At 37.9% G+C, this 17,380-nt stretch overlaps 1 protein-coding gene across 5 annotated transcripts in view; it reads left to right on the top strand.

Annotated features, from left to right (window-relative positions):
- Positions 1 to 17,380, top strand: part of CNOT6 (CCR4-NOT transcription complex subunit 6) — a 42,317-nt gene that overhangs the window by 240 nt on the left and 24,697 nt on the right. Inside the window, exons 2-3 of one of the 5 annotated variants that reach the window (XM_067463677.1) lie at positions 10,391 to 10,519; positions 12,085 to 12,155. The exons of 1 other annotated variant lie outside the window; for it this stretch is intronic. The gene's annotated coding sequence lies outside the window, so the exon portion shown is untranslated. Of the gene's footprint in view, positions 1 to 618; positions 737 to 10,390; positions 10,520 to 12,084; positions 12,156 to 17,380 lie in introns of those variants that run through there. 3 more of the 5 variants (XM_060765383.2, XM_060765382.2, XM_060765385.2) reach the window with 3 other exon arrangements.

Raw genomic sequence — 17,380 nt, 5'->3', positions numbered from 1 at the left:
GGAGATGAAGCGCCCCTGAGGGGGAAACGAGAGCGTGGGCGTCACCTCCTTCTCAGGGAAGGAAGAAAGGAGAACCTAAACCAGTCAGGCGGCAAGATGGAGAAGCCTGAGCCAGGCCTCAGGGTGGCTTGGTTGCTTTCTTGGCACAAAAGGCCCGCTTCTGTTAGGGTGAAGGCCATTGGGCCTACGAAGAGGAGCTCACACACACATATATATCAGGGCCTGGGCGAACTTGGGCCTTCCTGCAGGTGTTTTGGACTACAACTCCCACAATTCCTCACGGCCTCAGGCCCTTTCCTTTGCCCCCTCAGCCGCTTAAGCCGCTTAAGCGGCTGAGGGGGCAAAGGAAAGGGCCTGAGGCCGTGAGGAATTGTGGGAGTTGTAGTCCAAAACACCTGGAGGGAAGGCCCAAGTTCGCCCAGGCCCTGATAGGCGTTTGTTGTTGTTGTTGTGTTGTGGTAGTGGCGCGTGGGCCTAGCTGCGGCTGAGCCTTCCTGGAAGCCGCGGCGAGGCTCCGAAGGAAGTGACGTCCTCGGTCCTAAGTGCTTGTTGACAAGAGCCGGGCTTGAGGGGGGCGGGAGAGGGGGCGAGGAGGCGGAAGGCAGGCAGGCAAGAGCAAGGCAGGCAGGCAGGCCGGCTCGGATCCCTGCCCTGGGAGCCTGCGGACCCACCCGCCCTGGAGCCCAGAGCCTCTCCTTTCCCCCGAAGCCCCTCCGAAGGAAGCCCGAGGTCTCAGGTATCGCCTCATCTGGAAAAGAAAGGAAACTTGCGCCAGGCAGCTGCTTCTCTTTTCCCTTCCTTTCCCTCCCATTCCCTCCCTCCTCCCCCATTGCCTCGATTTCAGTAAGCTTTGTTGTCATTGCTCTGCACAAAAGCCCTTGCTCCCTTCCTTCCTTCCTTGCTTGCTTCCTCCGTGGGAAAACAAAAAACCTGTATTTCGTGATGGGAGTCAAGCTTAGCCTAGGCTGCTGCTGCTGCTCGCAGGCCCAGCCACAATAGGCAGCCTGTGTCTGAAATAGAAAGGCAAGAGCGTTAGCTGAGGGGGTGATTGGCAGCCCTGCTGGCCAATGGAAAAGGAGATAGGGGGCAGGGATGTATGCCGTGCAGGTAGGTGGCTGGGCCACAGAGGCTGGGGGACACGCACAGATAGGGGTAAACAGGAGGATTAGGAGGCAGAGCTCTGCGGGCTAGGTACAAAAGCAAGTCTGTTCGGTATGTTTTTGCATAAAGGATAGCATTAAGCTGCTAAAGCTTTGCTAGCCATTCAGAATAAAGGGGAGACTTTATAGCATATATATTGTAAGTATATGCTTACAATATGCTTATAGGGGGTTGGACTGGATGGCCCATGAGGTCTCTTCCAACTCTTTGATTCTATGATTCTAAGTTTCAAGGTTCTCAAAAAATTCTTAATCAGCTATGTTTATTGAAGTTATGTGTGTGTTTTAATGTGAGTTATCAATAAAAGGTATTCTTTATTATATTTATACCCTGCTTTATCTCCCCAGAAGGGGACTCAAAGCAGCTTAGCATAATAATAATAATATATATAAATAAAAATGTAATCAGGCACATCAAATCACTCTCAACAAAAGATTCCAAGGGAACTCAAAGCAGCTTAGCATAATAATAATATATATAAATAAAAATGTAATCAGGCACATCAAATCACTCTCAACAAAAGATTCCTCCCAGACACTTCCAAGCCATTAAATGCTAATCAAGGTGGTCAGTTGAAACATTCACACCTAGTTCCAGCAGACAAAAGTTCTTTGTCTCACCCTGGTCATTCCACAGATATATAAACCCATTTTCCTACTTCCAACAGACCTCACTACCTCTGAGGATGCTTGCCATAGATGCAGGCGAAACGTCAGGAGAAAATGCCTCTAGAACATGGCCATATAGCCTGGAAAAACCTACAACAACCCAATGTAATGTTAGTTTGTGGGATTAACATAACTCAAAAACCACTGGGCGAATTGACACCAAATTTGGATGCAAGTCACCTATCAGGACAACAAGTGAGCATCACATATAAAACACTGAAAAACGCAGCAGAAGAGACTTAAAAAGCCAAAAAAACAAAACAAAAATACATTACAACGCACGCATAAAACCACACATATATATGCAAACATACATATGCACAAACATACACACACACATACACACAAAACACATATAGACAGACTGGGTCACGGCAACGCGTAGCAGGGGACAGCTAATAATAATAATAATCCGGCATATAGCTCTTGTTTGCTGTGACACACTGTGATTTTGTGTCAGTAAAATATAATAATAATAATTGACAATAAACATTGACAAAATCGCAATCTCTCAACTGCAAAAGGCCACCTTACTTGGATCTGCGCGCATCATTTGAAAATACATCACAAAGTCCTAGACGCTTAGGAAGCATTCAACTTGTGATTTGTGATACGAAATCCAGCATATAGATTTCATTTGCTGTGACATACTGTGTTATTGTGTCAGTAAAATAATAATAATAATAATGCACACATTATTCGCCAATACATCACACAGTCCTAGACACTTGGGAAGTGTCTGACGTGTGATCAAATACAAAAGCCAGCATACTGATCTTGTGCTGTGTACTTATCTTGTTATGTATTAAATAATAATAAAATGAGGATTTAAATATCGAACTGCAAAGACTCTGGCCCAAGCCAGTAAAGGAGGTCCCAGTGGTGATCGGCACACTGGGTGCAGTGCGTAAAGAGCTTGGCCTGCACTTAAAAACAATAGGCGCTGACAAAATTATCATCTGTCAGCTGCAAAAGGCCACCCTACTTATATCATCATGTATTATTCACTAATATATCACACAGTCCTAGACACTTGGGAAGTGTCCGACGTGTGATCAAATACAAAAGCCAACATTTGCTGTATACTGATCATCTTATGTATCAAATATTAATAACAATATGAGGATTTGAAGATCAAACTGCAAAGACTCTGGCACAAGCCAGTAAAGGTAGTCCCAGTAGTGACCAGCACACTGGGTACAGTGCCTAAAGACGTTGGCCTGGACTTAAAAACCATTGGCGCTGACAAAATCACCATCTGTCATCTGCAAAAGGCCACTCTACTTGGATCAGCACACATTATTCGCCGATACATCACATAGTCCTAGACACTTGGGAAGTGTCCAACGTGTGATCCAGTAGAACAGCCAGCACAGTGATCCTGTTTGTTGTGTACTAATCTTTTTGTGTATCAAGTAATAATAATAATAACAACAAAAACAACAACTTTATTTGTATCCTGCCCCTCTCAGGGATTCAGGGGGGCTTACAACAAAAATACAATACACATAGTAATAATAGCAATTGAAACAACACAAAAAACATAGAAGCATCAGCACAGCCATTTAGAATATACAAATACATGAATATTAAAACAGGATTAAATATAAATAGTATTTTTAAAATCACAGTTAAAAAACATTAAAACACATTCGAAGTAAAAATTTATTGAAAAATTGGCTATGGGCCATACCATAAAATTAAAAATATTATATGGGAAACGAGTGCTAACAGTGTAGACTTAGAATTATTTTTGACTAACCAATCTTTTGTCCGTTATATCTATTCATAAAAGTGCTTTTTTAAAATATAAAAATTATTTACAATTTTCTTTCTTTTCTTTTCTTTTTTTGACGCAAAACAAGGGAGAAACAGTGGATTCCATTATTTGGAACAAAATGCTGTAATATCTTAGTACTTTCGGGACTTTCAGAATTTTCTAAATAAGATTGTGAAAAGAATATTATTGAGAACTAGACAAAAATAAGGTATTCACCTAATTATGTTTAACAAATTCATCCCAGAGAAAATATTTGAATTGTGTTCCAAACAGTTAAAGGTTTCTGCAGATTTACATGTGTCTTGGGCTATTTTCCTATATGTATTTTATATGTAATAGTAACAGATATAACATTCAAAGGGATTAAAGAATACCTATAGTGATTATTTGGTTCAAATATGAAGGTTTGCATGTATTGACTGCCAATGTTATTGTATCTTGCATTTTTTAATCCGTTAGAAGTTCCCAGAATTATATCACAATTTTTGTTGGGGTAATTTTACTTGTTCTAGGCTCTAGAGGTGCTGCTAGGAATGAAGTCTCCTCTGTGAGGTTTATTCACACTGTTGCTGAAATGGGCCCAGCTGCATATAAATTAAAACTGTATCCCCCTTTTCACCTAAACCATTGGATAAATTCATTTTTTCTAAGGAGACAAATGTACATCACTTTCATGTGAACTCCTGAGTACAGTCTTGATAAGTTCAAGCTATATGGGGTGTTTGAATAATTGAGGAAGAACTGAAATATAAAAATAAATGCATGGACTAGTATATATTTTTAGTATTTTCACACCTCCATTTTCATCATTATATTCTCTGGATTGATGAACTATATTTTTAGTAAACATATTGTAATGGTAGCTAAAAATGCCAATGTTGCCTTCATCCTGTGAAAAAACAATGCTTGTCATCGGGGTTGGGAAGAACTTCTCTAAAAGCACTGTTTTGATGTTCATATACTACAAAGAATGAGACAGTTCAGGATGTGGGTTGTGATAGCATGCTCCAGCTAGTATTTGTGCCCAGAGTTGTTGTCTGCTTATTCTGATTTTTGTTTTTCAAAAACTAGGCTCAGTGGTTTCAGTTTTTGTGTACAAAATTGACACCCAATTCATAAACACAGATAGATAAAAGATTTCTCATTGTGATCCTGTATATGTGTTGTTTTGCCATATGGCAAGAACATTGATAGTAGGCAACAGTAAATCAACAAGTATATTTTATGCCTTTATGCCATTCATACTGGACCAGTCTTGTAAATTAGTCCTCAAAGTTATTTACCTATAAAAAGCTCAACTTGTCTGTTTTTAAACTCATAATTGGAGCTGATGGAGGATACACGAATCATTCTGTTTCTTCGTTGCCAGCCCCTCTTGAGAAGTAGACAAGTAAAAGCAAAGCCCTATTGTTTGTTGCTGAACACACAGGGAGAAATTTTTCCTCCTGTGCAACCTGCTTAGACATGTAGCAGATTGGCAGTGGAGGATGGGAGTGATCCATTCCTCCCCCACAATCTTGATTTCTATGAAGGACATGTTGCACCTGAAACAAAGTGGGTCACTGGCACTAGTGTGGAGCATTTCATGCCTTCTTCACCAATCCATCATGTGTCCATAGTAGACAAAGTGGAAGCAGAGCCCTGCTGAGGACAACATTGAGCCATCCCTCTACCATCAGCTTACTGTTTCTATGACAAATGCACAGGAAGTAACATTGTTTCCTGTATGTCCAGCATAGAAGCAGATCAAGCTGCCTGCTTTCTTAGGCCCTTTCCACACAGCTGTATGAAATCCACATTGAACTGGATTATATGGCAGTGTGGACACAGATAATCCAGTTCAAAGCCGATATTGTGAATTATCTTTCTTGATATTCTGGGTTATATGGCTATGATCGAAGGACCCACAGTTATGATACATAACATGGAAGAAGGGAGTTCCTGTCAATCCATTATAGAAATGTGGTAGGATTACGTCTGTTTGCAATTGGCAGCAGCTTGCTTGTATTCCATATCGGGGAATAAAAGGGGACCTTCTCCTCCTCTCAGCACAGAAACACAGTGAACTTCCAGAGGAGAGAATGAGAGCTCAGTTCTGGCAGCTTTCTTACTCACCTGAGTCATAATCTCATTGCCTAAAGAGAAAAGACAAGACATTTAACAAGGCCATCATATTACTCTGCATGTGTGTGCTAGCTTTCATGTCGCTTGTTGACGTATGATTCCCCCACAAATTTCATACGTTTTTCTTAAGCAAAGAATACTCAGAAATATTTTTGTCAGTTCCCTCTTTTGAAATATAGCGTATAGCACCTGGTATCCAAGTACTGACCAGGGCTCATCATGCCTAGATTCCATGGTAAAACAGGATCTGGTGCCTTCTGGATATTTAGGCCCTACTGCGCATTTATATGGTATTGAATGAGTTAAACAATGAAGCATTGAGATGTAGCATGTTATATAAAGGTAAATATTTCATAAGTTCCCAGTAAACACAAAGTTAGCTTGTAGCAGTAGTATAATCTCTGCCTAAAATGCATTACCTACTTCAAATGAAGGTGTGGTGCTAGACAAATAGACAAATATTACAAAAGATCCTCATTATAATAGCAGTAAGATACTGTTTTATTACTTCTTGTATTATAATTGGGGTTTAAAATTGTATTTCACATGTCGATACCGTAAAGTTGACAAGAAAATATGCATATTAGACTTGTCTGTTGCAAAACACACATGGTCTACTCTAAACTGGCAATTAAAAATTGTTATGCCACCAAATCTGTTGTCTAAACATACATAAGTCAAATTTAGCCTTGATAACTCAAGGCCTGTTTTCCTGGAAACTGGCTGATCATGACTAGAAACTAGAAACCTAATCACTAAGATTTTTTTAAAAGAAAATGAAAATGGCATGAAGAGGTTTTTATCAGTCTGAACAGAGACACCTAGAACTAGCATGTTCATTTTGTAAAAACATGTCCCCTTTTCATCAGTATTTGGCGCTGTGACTGCGCTCAGTCAGACTTTCAAAATAATTTTTGTTTTCCTAAATGAGTCTGCAAAACAAATGATTCACATTTGTATGTGAATTAGATGGAATAACAAAATCAAACTCTGAAATGGAGACTAGATTCCCACTGTTTCCAGGAAGTGTTTCCCCCTGTGCTGTTGTATGGTAAGATGTAGAAGTTGATCCAAGTGTAAGGTCATAGGTGCCTTTTTCTCTTGCGAGACCTAGCAAGGTTCATACAAACTAGGAATCTATTGCCGCATCTCGTAAATTGCCAGGTGCAAAGCAGTGATACAATCAAACCAATACTTAACCTTGGCAGAATAGAGAAAATCCTGAATTTTTCAACCTGCAACATAATCCTCAAAGACAGAGAACTATAAATGTGTCCCAAATAGGAGCCATAACTCTATAAAGCTAATGTTTGAGAAGCTTTGTATATGTTTTGGATTTCAGCAGATATTTACATCAAGAAAATTTTAAAGTAGTGAGCAGGATGGAACCATGTTAATGCTGTAGGAATTCCTCTGCTAGAATTAACTAGGGATTCTTGAGGATTGCAGAGTGATTTCCCTACTATAGTGGTAACCTCCTAAAGTTGTTGAAGTTTCTTCCGTATAACTTTGATTTAAAGACCTGTATAGCAGTTAGGCCTGCAGCATCCCAACACTAGTATGAATTTACATGTCAGGGATTAGGGAGTGGGCCAAGAGCATGCAGGGGTGTTATTGAATCATCCTGAATTTCTTCAAGCTCAGAAAATACAAAGCAGCAGTGACGTAGCTGCTAATTGAAGATTAGTAGTTTTTTGGTTTTTTTCTCATGTCAGGAGCAACTTGAGAAACTGCAAGTTGTTACTGGTGTGAGAGAATCGGCCATCTGCAAGGACGTTGTCCAGGGGATGCCCAGATGTTTGATGTTTTTATCCCATCCTTGTGGGAGGCTTATCCCATGTCCCCGCATGGGGAGTTGGAGCTGACAGAGGGAGCTCAACCCGTTCTCCCTGGGATTCAAACCGTTGGGTGATCAGCAATCCTGCCAGCACAAGGGTTTAACAAGGGTTTAACCCATTGCACCACCAGGGGCTCCACGGTTAGTAGTGATGCAAACTCTTTCAGAGGGACATCTTTGCAAGGCAATGTACCAGATAGTCAGGTGCTCACTCATAATTTTTGTATAGTATTATACACCTGAGATGAGTAATATTTTTGTCATAAAATCTATGCAATGCAGCTAAAGAATCTTAGGATTGATCTGCCATGAATGATAAATATGGCCTTCGGAAATAATGTTCTCCTTTGCGTGAAGACAGAGTGCAATATTATTTTGCAAAGAATTGTTAATTGAACTGGCAGCTCCAAATATGTAGAGAGCCAAGGCATCTGGTTGCATGTTATCTTAATTATTATGGAAAGTAGAGCAGATTTTTACTTAAAAAGCAGCATTCCCAACTGATTCCAATATTTGTAGTTTTATGTATTGTGAACACAATTGTCTGCTTATTATCCCTGGACAGCACACTAAATGATGTAATATTTTTAAAGGGACACACATTTTCACATTTATTGTATCAAAAGCTGTATGTAGAATAATTATGATTGGAAGAAAGCTCAGCTAGCACCATATTACAGTAGACACAGTTAACTGGCACCAGTGAGGATTGTTAGATGTCAGTTAAGTTGTAGTTTCTGGTTGCTTGAGAATTACTATTAAAATAGGCTTCACTAATACTATATCTCATACTAAACCATATCATAAACTCTGTACTGATTTGATATGAATGTTGAAACAGTAATTAAAATCAAAGTATGTCAAAGATAAACTTAGCTTAATGTAATACAGTTTTACTGTATTATAAAAACAGCTCTGTTCCACTAAAATTGATTTTATTTTAATTTTTATTCAAAGTATTATTTCTTTGATTTTTTTGGCAGTTTCTTGAGAATTCTTGTTGCCTGAGTTCCGGTTAACTGAGAATCTACTGTATAATTGTAGGGTGACCCTTGTCCGTAGCATGTACCTATACAGCAGTAGACTGTCACATTAAAACTGGTATATTATTATGTGCAAGGACACTTCAGGTTGCACAACATGGTGTTTGGGTTATATCTCTTGGTACAATTTGTACTAGTAATATAGTAATTTGCCCAAGAGGATGTTTGAAATGTTTAGACTATGCAGCACAATGTTTATTGGTTATAGCTCGCCACAATATTTTCTTTGAAGATTAAAAACGCTTGTGTCCATAGAAAACAGAGATGTAGAACTTAGTTCCTCTGTATTTTCAGTGAATATATATATATATGTGTGTTTAGAGAATATGAACATGCTGTTTGTGCAGTTTTGCCTGGAAGCACATAGCTTTACAACCCTACTTTCCTATAATGTCCTGCTTGGAAGTATGAACGTTTCTGCTTATATAAGAAAACATTGAGACAAGGAAATAATACATGTCATCAAGAATGCCTAGCAACATGCTTATTTCCCCAGTAGCAATACATTTTGTTATATGGTGGGAGCTAATCAGCTGAAATCAGTTTAGGATGAAAGAAGATTTGGGGTCATGGGCAATCTCAAAGTGACAATGATTAATCCTGAAAGGAAGAACATGCTATTTTAGCAAATATTAAGTACATTTTTAGTAGGGAGAGAATAGTAATAAGGACTATTGTGTAAAGCAGTGTTGAGGCTTCTTTTGGACTGTTGGTTCAGTTTCTTCATTTTCAAGTATCATAAATTTAAGCGGATGACTGAAGGAGTGCTAGTTAGTGATATGCTCATAGTTATACTGTACGAGTCTTTTAAGCCAGTGTGAGCCAGACGAATACAGCTGTGTTCTAAAATATGCTGCAGGCATGAAAGAGATAACAAATATTAATTTACGCATAAAGGTTATTTCTTGACCACTATTCTTTTTTTCACACTGCGCTTTTTGTTATCTTGGCTTCAACTCCCAACATATGCTTCTGAGTATAAAAGACACTCTTCCACCTTCTCTCCAATTCAGTTTCTCTGTCTTTCTTTTGACCCATTGTCTTTAGTGACCTGTAAAGCTGTCAAGCTGAAAATATCATAAGCTAAAGCCGCTCTCTCATTTCTTATGTCAGCCTCAATATTATGTTCTTTCCTATCTCAGACAGCTTTTGGTGCCTGGATTTCTCCTTTTTTTCTATTCCCATTGTCCTTCTTGCTTTTCCGATCTCCAAGATCAGTTTTGTTTTTTCTCTATTGCTAAGACCAATGTTTGTGCTGTGGAAATTTTTTAATGTAAACCAATGCAACAACCTTGCAGATGGATTCACAGTTTGGATTAAGTGGATGAGTTAAAGAGTTCATTGCGTTAAACTGTACTGTGGCTGTTTCTGAGAACTGAAAGTGAGACGAACATTGAAGAACTTTGCATCAGCCATTCCAATAGCCTTTTCAAAGTAAATTGCAATTTTTCTGAAACTAGCCTAACATAACTCTTGAATTTTCACTTTTTGAAATGGTGGGAGCCAATGACCATGACTTTCAGGGACTTGAGTGTCTTCTTGTTTCTTTAGGAAGTTATTCTAACTTGCTTTCACCAAAACGATGAAGTATTGTAAGTACTTTAGAGGGTGGGAGTACAAATATCAGGTGTTTCAGAGTTTGTCATGTTTAGTTAATGCAAATAAAGTCTTGAGGTATTCCAGATTTTTAACCCTATTTATTTAAACTCCTTTTACACAAATTTGGAGTTATACTCTTAACTGGATTTTCTTTTCTTTTTCTTAATCTGTTTTGCAGCTCTCCTAGTGGTCAGCCATATGTGGTTTCCAATGTGGATTTGACTGGGAGTACTGCAAATCTGATGGCAGGGGGTGAAAAATCCACAGCAGCGTGAAATTTTCTTATTTTCCTGGCACACTATTACTGGTAAATATTGTGTAAATTTGGAAGCCTTAATATAGTCAGTTGGTAAGGAATTAAGACTTTTAAGAGGGAAGGTCTTGTTTGTTTTAAGAACTACACTTGCTGTAGTTAAAGTGTATTGAAACTTATGAGAATCTAGTTTTGGAGATTTACAAAATAGAAGAATAGGCACATATCAGATGCTTTTATTTTGTAATCAGTTGAAATATAAATGAAAAAGTAATTATGCAAAATGTGCTTAAGAGCATTGATTATGGACTAAGTATTTGAATTTACAGGATTTCCAGTGTTATATATAGAATAAGCTTGTTAATGCTTGAATTACAATCTATTTCATGTAGAAACAAGCAGATAATAGAGATACCTTCCAGTAGCACCAGTAACATTTATGAATTGGTTTTAAGCACCTGTCTCTTCTGTTCATGTTGAAACCTGTTTTCAGGGTTGACGATAGCAAAGAATTTGTTGAGTTATTCTGGATCAGCTCTTCTTCTTATTGACTGTTTTCTGCAGTAAGACTTTGGTCTTCACGGGGAGTCCTGAAATCAAATTCCAACTGAAACCAAGAGCCCATTGTATCACTCTACTGATTCACCCCTGGTATTTTGATTCCATTGTCTATGATTTTTGCTGATTCAGTATTAATTTTTTAAAAATTATAAAATGAACCACAGTCTTAGAGTCAAAATATAGTGTAGTAGTATGTTAAGTCTTGTAGTAAATTCACTCTTAGAGAAACAAGAGATTATAATAACATGGTGAAAACTGCCACTTTATTATGTCACTAGAATTCATGGATCAGAGCTAATGCTTGAACAGATAACTTGCAAATATGTTCACCTCTATGAGAAAACAGTATATAGACGCATTTCATGTGGTTCTAAAAACAGATGAGATAGTCAAGTTAATTAGGATCATTGTTGTTGTGTGCCTTCAAGTTGTTTCAGACTTAAGGCAACCCTAAGTCTAAACTTTAGGGCGGGGGGCAGGTAAATGACCTTGGAGGGCCGCATCCAACCCACGGGCCTTGGTTTGGGAACTCCTGCACTAAAGGATAGCTCATGCAGCGGTTCTGTCATTTAATCTACTAAAATTAATGTATTTTCCAGTGTATAAGACTACTTTTTAATTCATGAAAATCTTCTCAAAAGTCGGGGGTCATCTTATATGCTGGATGTCGTCTTATAGGGCGGGTGTTAAATCTTCCGAGCCGGACTGGAGAATCTGCAGTCACCGCATATGGTGGGAGGAGCTCAAAAACTGCTCCATTCCTGCCGTATGCGGCGACTGTATGAAAGCAGCAAGGGTGGTGCTGTACAAATATGGTAGAAGAAAATCCACTCACCAGGATTTGTTGAAAGAAGTGACTTAATGCAGTTCTGATGACGAGGTGAGGGGCGTCTTACCAGGAAGTTGTAAGTGAAGGGCAGAGCAAGCTGCATGCATCTTGGACGACCAGGATATGCAAAAAAGAGATAAGAGTGGCTCTGTGCTCAGAAAAACATGCCTCTTTCATCCATCTGACCTGCCCTTGCATCCAATACCATACCTCCTTCTCTCCCTCTCAGATCTCACTCCTGAGGACTGCAGTGAAGTGGCACAGGCACACATGTGTGAGATCTGAGATGCAGAGAAGGAGGTACAATAACAGGAAAATTGCCATATTGAAATCAGATCTGATGTTTTTTAATTTTTTATTTGGTGTGCGTTGGAAGAGGGGTAGTCTTATACGGCGAGTATATCCCAAACTATATTTTAACTGGAAAAGTTGAGGGTCGTCTTATGCCCAGTCATCATACATTCCAGAAAATATGGTATGTTGCTTTTAAAGCAAGATCTTCCTACTGTATTGGTAAAGGACAGATTGAAAGAAACAGCACAGGATCTATATAAAGAGGTGCTCAGACTTGATTTCTATTAAAGCTACTTTGGTTTCTTGAGATAAGGCAGAGTAGAGTTTTGCATAAAGAAATCTCATTACTCATAGTTGGCACAATATCCTTCCCAAATCACATTGCTTAATCTGTAAATGTCAGTAGAATATTCTAACAATAAGTATTTAAAATGATGAGTTAAATCTGAAACAAAATTACTGAGTGGTGAGATTTTGCTAAACACCAAGTTGCCTTGGTTGAAATCTTATACAACACAGGCTTACAATTCATTGAAGCAATGGATTATAACCTGTCAGACCATCTTGTAGTTAATATAGTCTATATGTTAATTTCTGCTGATTCTTCTTTTTAAGAGGCTTTATTGTAAAAATAATAAATTAGGTTTTTTTCTTCCTTGTTAAAGTCTGAAATGTGAACCTAATAACACCAGTACTCTGTGGTGTTTTGCACTGCTTTCCTACATTTGACCTGGTCTCGTTAACCTGTACTCAGACTAGATGCACAGTTTTGCACATACAAGCTATATAGTTTCTTCTTTGGAAAGAATTGTCTCAGTCCAGCACATTGTGTTCATCCTATATCAACAGATAAGTGTATGAGTCTCCCTTCTGCCCTGTGAGTCTGCAATCACAATCAAGTGATGATGGTTGTATAAGTAGAGTGACCCAATTCAGTAACTCCAAGAATAGCTGAATTGTTTATATCATATGTTCTATCCCATGAAAATTACTTCTATTCTCACTGATCATCATCTTCTTGCTCTCCCAAATCATCTCCCAAATGTTTTCCACACTGATGGTGAGCTAGCTGTATTGGTAGGGAGAAATCAATAATAATTGCCCCCTCCTTATTAGTTCAAACAATTTTTGTTCCTCCTCAGAGATAGTTGGGAGGTTTTGCTTTTGAATATATTCTTGTATTTGTTCTTGTGATATTTCTCTCTTTTTTGGTAAAGCCTTGGATAGTATTTTTGGAATGTCTGTTTCATCTTTTGTTCTCCCTATATTTCTTATTCATTCATTTTCAACATATTAATATTTTTCTTTTGCATCTTTTAAAATTTATTTGCCAGCCATTTTCCTGGTTTGTTTGCATGTACAAAATAGTTTTGCTTTACAGAATTTAGAGTCTTTTCCATTCAGTGCACCATTAACATTGAGGCTTGTTGGCAAAGTTGTTTCAGCTCTTGTTGGGGTTTTGCATTTGCTAAACCTTTTATTAATTGTATTTTTTAATTCATTCATTTTTGCTGTCTTTTCTTTCTATGTATTGAATTTAGCTGGATCAATTTTCGTCTTGTGTAGGCTTTAATTATGTCCCATAAAATTATTGGAGATGTTTCTGGATGAGTATTTATTTGAAAGAATTCTTTAATCTCTTTCTTACATGTATCAAACTTTTGTTGATTATTCAACAGACCTTCATTAATTTTCCATATAAATTGTTTTCTTGGAATTGCAATTTCTATTGTTGGGCAGTGGTCTGATATAACCTTTGACTGGATTTGAGCCTTTTAAATAAGATTTACTAAATTCTTAGTGATCCAAATCATATCTGTTATTGAGTATGTTGTGTCCATCAGAGAATAAAGTATAGTCCTTTTCTTCTGGATGTGAGACTCTCCAGATGTCTATTATTGAAAGTTCTTTGATCATATTCCATAAGGTTTTTTTGGTAATTTTCCTTGATTCTCCTGCATTAGTTTTATAATTTTTTTAATCCAAATTGAAATCCACAATAGAGTTTTAGTCTCCCATCTAGATCTGGTATTTCCTATCACAATTGGATCTTTGGCGTGCATTTGTACTCCCGTTATTACCATATCCAATTCCTGTATCAAATTATCCAACCTCTGAAGTTTGGTTGAAATCCATCAACATCCTTGATGAAAATGCTAATTAAACAATGCAAAACTATTAGCTCCAGCCATAGAGGACACTGTGCATACTTTGTTTGATTGTTGTATATATACCAAGATGAGATGTCAATGTTTATAACCACTTTTGGTCAGAACAACCAACTGGGACCTAATTACCAGACTGTCTTATTTTCTTTCTGGGGATAATCTATGCTTAATCTTCTGCATAGCCAAATAGCCAACGCTGCCCACCTGAGAGAACTCTTTATTTCACAAAATCACCTTGTCATTGTGATGAAGTCATCTAAATTCTCTGGCTAACTCTTTTACATTTGTCACTCTACTCCTCCTGATTTTATCTTGTAATTTTATCCCAAACTTATTATTTAATCAAGTTGTATTGTGTTTTAATTTATTTTAGTCAATTTTTACAGGAGTTTTAGGATAGTGAATAGTGTCTATTGTGTGTTTTTGTTTTTGTCTTTTATTGTTGATATGGTCAGTGGACTAATCAATAAACAGATCTATCTATTTGCACTCATCATTCAGTATCTTTTATTACTGTTATTATTATTGATACCTGTTTATAGTTTGGAATTGAAGGAATGTGAATGTTTCTGTACAGAGGTAGAACTACACTACAAGGTATTTAAATCTATAATGATATTGACAGTTTAGGAGACTCAAGTATCCTGTAGTTGTTGCAGTACTTCTGTGTTTATAAACAATAGTCCTTAATCTGACACAGTACTTTTATAGTGTATCGTTATGTGCCTACAAGTTGTATATGGCTTTCTTGATGATAATTGTTTAGTTGGGGTCTGCCTTTTTCTGAGACTGAGAGTGTAAAGGCAATACATTGGGTTTCCTTGGTTGAGCGGGATTCAGATTTTGGTCTTCCAAGCTCCTTGTCCAATCTTGAAACCACTACACCATGCTGTCTTCTAGAAACAATACAAAACGTAGATTTTAAAAATGTTTTATAATGCTCTGGTTGTCAACAATTTGGGTGTTTTTTACAAGTTTAGAAGTAAAACATATATTCTGTCTTACGTTCTCACTCTAAGGCCAATTTTGGTAAAGGTTTTTGTAAGTAGCTGACTTGTTTTTAAACAAAGGCACCCAGAAGAATTATTCTTGGGTTCTTAGAAATCTGTGCACATTGAGCTTCTTTTAATTCTGTTCCAGAAAAAGTGGGTGGATGTGGATTGAAAAAGAGAAAGAACTAAGAAAACAATAACTCAGTTCTGTTCCTGAAATGCGGTGTTTCCCATTCTGGCAATCATGTAGGGATTTATCAAGATTTGCAGTACCATTGATCTTTCTTTAATTTGTTTTCTTATTTTGAAGTTCAAAGAAAATAGTGCCAAACGTTCATGTCTGTTTTGAGGGTCATGTCAAGATTTTTTTAAAAAATTCATGGAGCAGTGCTTAATTTGACAAGAAGAGAAAGAAAAGCTTTAGTGTGATGTGATCTCTTGCTAAACTTAATGAGCCAATTGCTAGCTAGAGGAGAAAAGAACATGAATGCTTTGCTGAGCAAGCAATGAGGAGAATTTTGAGTAACAGAGACCAAGAAGAAGTAATGCATTTTCAGAACAAGTAGAAGACTAATTTAATAAAATGTGAAAAAACAAAAATTCCGTATTTGGAAAGAGGCATCAAACAGTTTGGTCTGTTACAGTGCTTGGATGTATTCTAGCTGGATGCACAAAAAAGGAGGCATCACTCTGACCTTCAGAAGGTCAAGGAGAGTAAACTCAGTTTTATATGACTGGCTGAAGAAACACAGCTTACAGTTTGGCCACCTCAGCTATTAAAATGAAGGCCATTTAGCCAGTATGGTAGGAATGTGCTACACGTGGGGAAGGGAGTGCAGCTAGGAAGGGAGGGCTCTACATCTAGTGGAGCTTCATTTTCCAGCTGGTTAAAGCAAGCTATTGTCCAGCATGTGTTTTCCAGAAAAACAAATTTCAGACCAAATATGAATATAGTCGGCCATACTGAGACAACAGTGTTTTTACCATAAAATAAAATCCAAAGCCCATATTGTTGTTACATCTTTATTAGGCCTACTATGCAGGCAAAAAATTCAGAACTTGCAAGATTCTTCATTAGGCAATCACGTTTAAAAAAAAAAAAAGCAGCGAGGAGCAATGTCTACATTTTCTCCCCATCCACTCTTATGTCCTGTACACACAGTATACAGGTGCTATTTCCCAGGGGAGGGAATGGGAAGGTTATAGGAAAGGCCAGAATTGAAAGAAGAGTCAGAACTGATTTTCATTAAGGTTCAGTCTTGCTACCAACCAGGACACCCAGAATTGAGTGTACCCAGAAGGCTATACTTTCCATTGCTGAATCTTAACCAATTCACAACTATTGTGGCACAACCCTTTCCCATAATGGTTAAGGTTTTGTGGTGTTCCATAGCCCAGTGTACATTTGAACCCTAGTTTCCTGAGATCCCACACTAACATTCAAACTGCCACACAATTGTAACTCTTTCCCTGGTGGTGATCTTACCCTCCCAAAACAGAGGCAGTTGACACACAAATACTATTTCTTCCCAGATCAATACATTTTTAGCTGTATAAAAACAAAAACAAAATCCTTGTTGTCAATATTCTCCTTAGGCCAAGAAAATTATGTAGAAGTACATAGGGTTTTGAATTCTCCAGAACTCTTCATTCTTAGGGGTGATACAAAACAATTATTGGGGGGGGGGGGGGTTAAAAACGTTTATGAACTTCTGTGTTTTATGTAAGACTCAAAATACTAATTGCATTTCCTTGAAACAGTGCAAAGGGAATAAATAAGGCAAATTTTAGAAGGAAGGCATGGGGGATCCTGCTGAATATTTTTTCATTGGAGAGGTGGCACTAACTTGTGTCCTGTGAGCGGCACCTTTCTGCTCCCTGGCCTAGTGCAAAAAGGATCCCTAAATCCAGATAGCCTAGTATTTTCAGAAGCAATCAGTGGCTCGTAGAATAAAGTTGATGTTCATAGTGGTGATGGTGATGATGACGACGTATGAGTGAGTCATACTGATGTTTTGTTTGACTGGAAATTACAGTGCTTTCTCAAGGTGGTTGGCATATTAAGATGGTC

Source organism: Anolis sagrei, chromosome 2 (genome assembly GCF_037176765.1).
Source record: "Anolis sagrei isolate rAnoSag1 chromosome 2, rAnoSag1.mat, whole genome shotgun sequence".
In the NCBI taxonomy this organism is placed as follows: domain Eukaryota; kingdom Metazoa; phylum Chordata; class Lepidosauria; order Squamata; family Dactyloidae; genus Anolis; species Anolis sagrei.
Note: the sequence above shows the minus strand (reverse complement) of the source record. Positions and strands in the feature narration are given on the sequence as shown.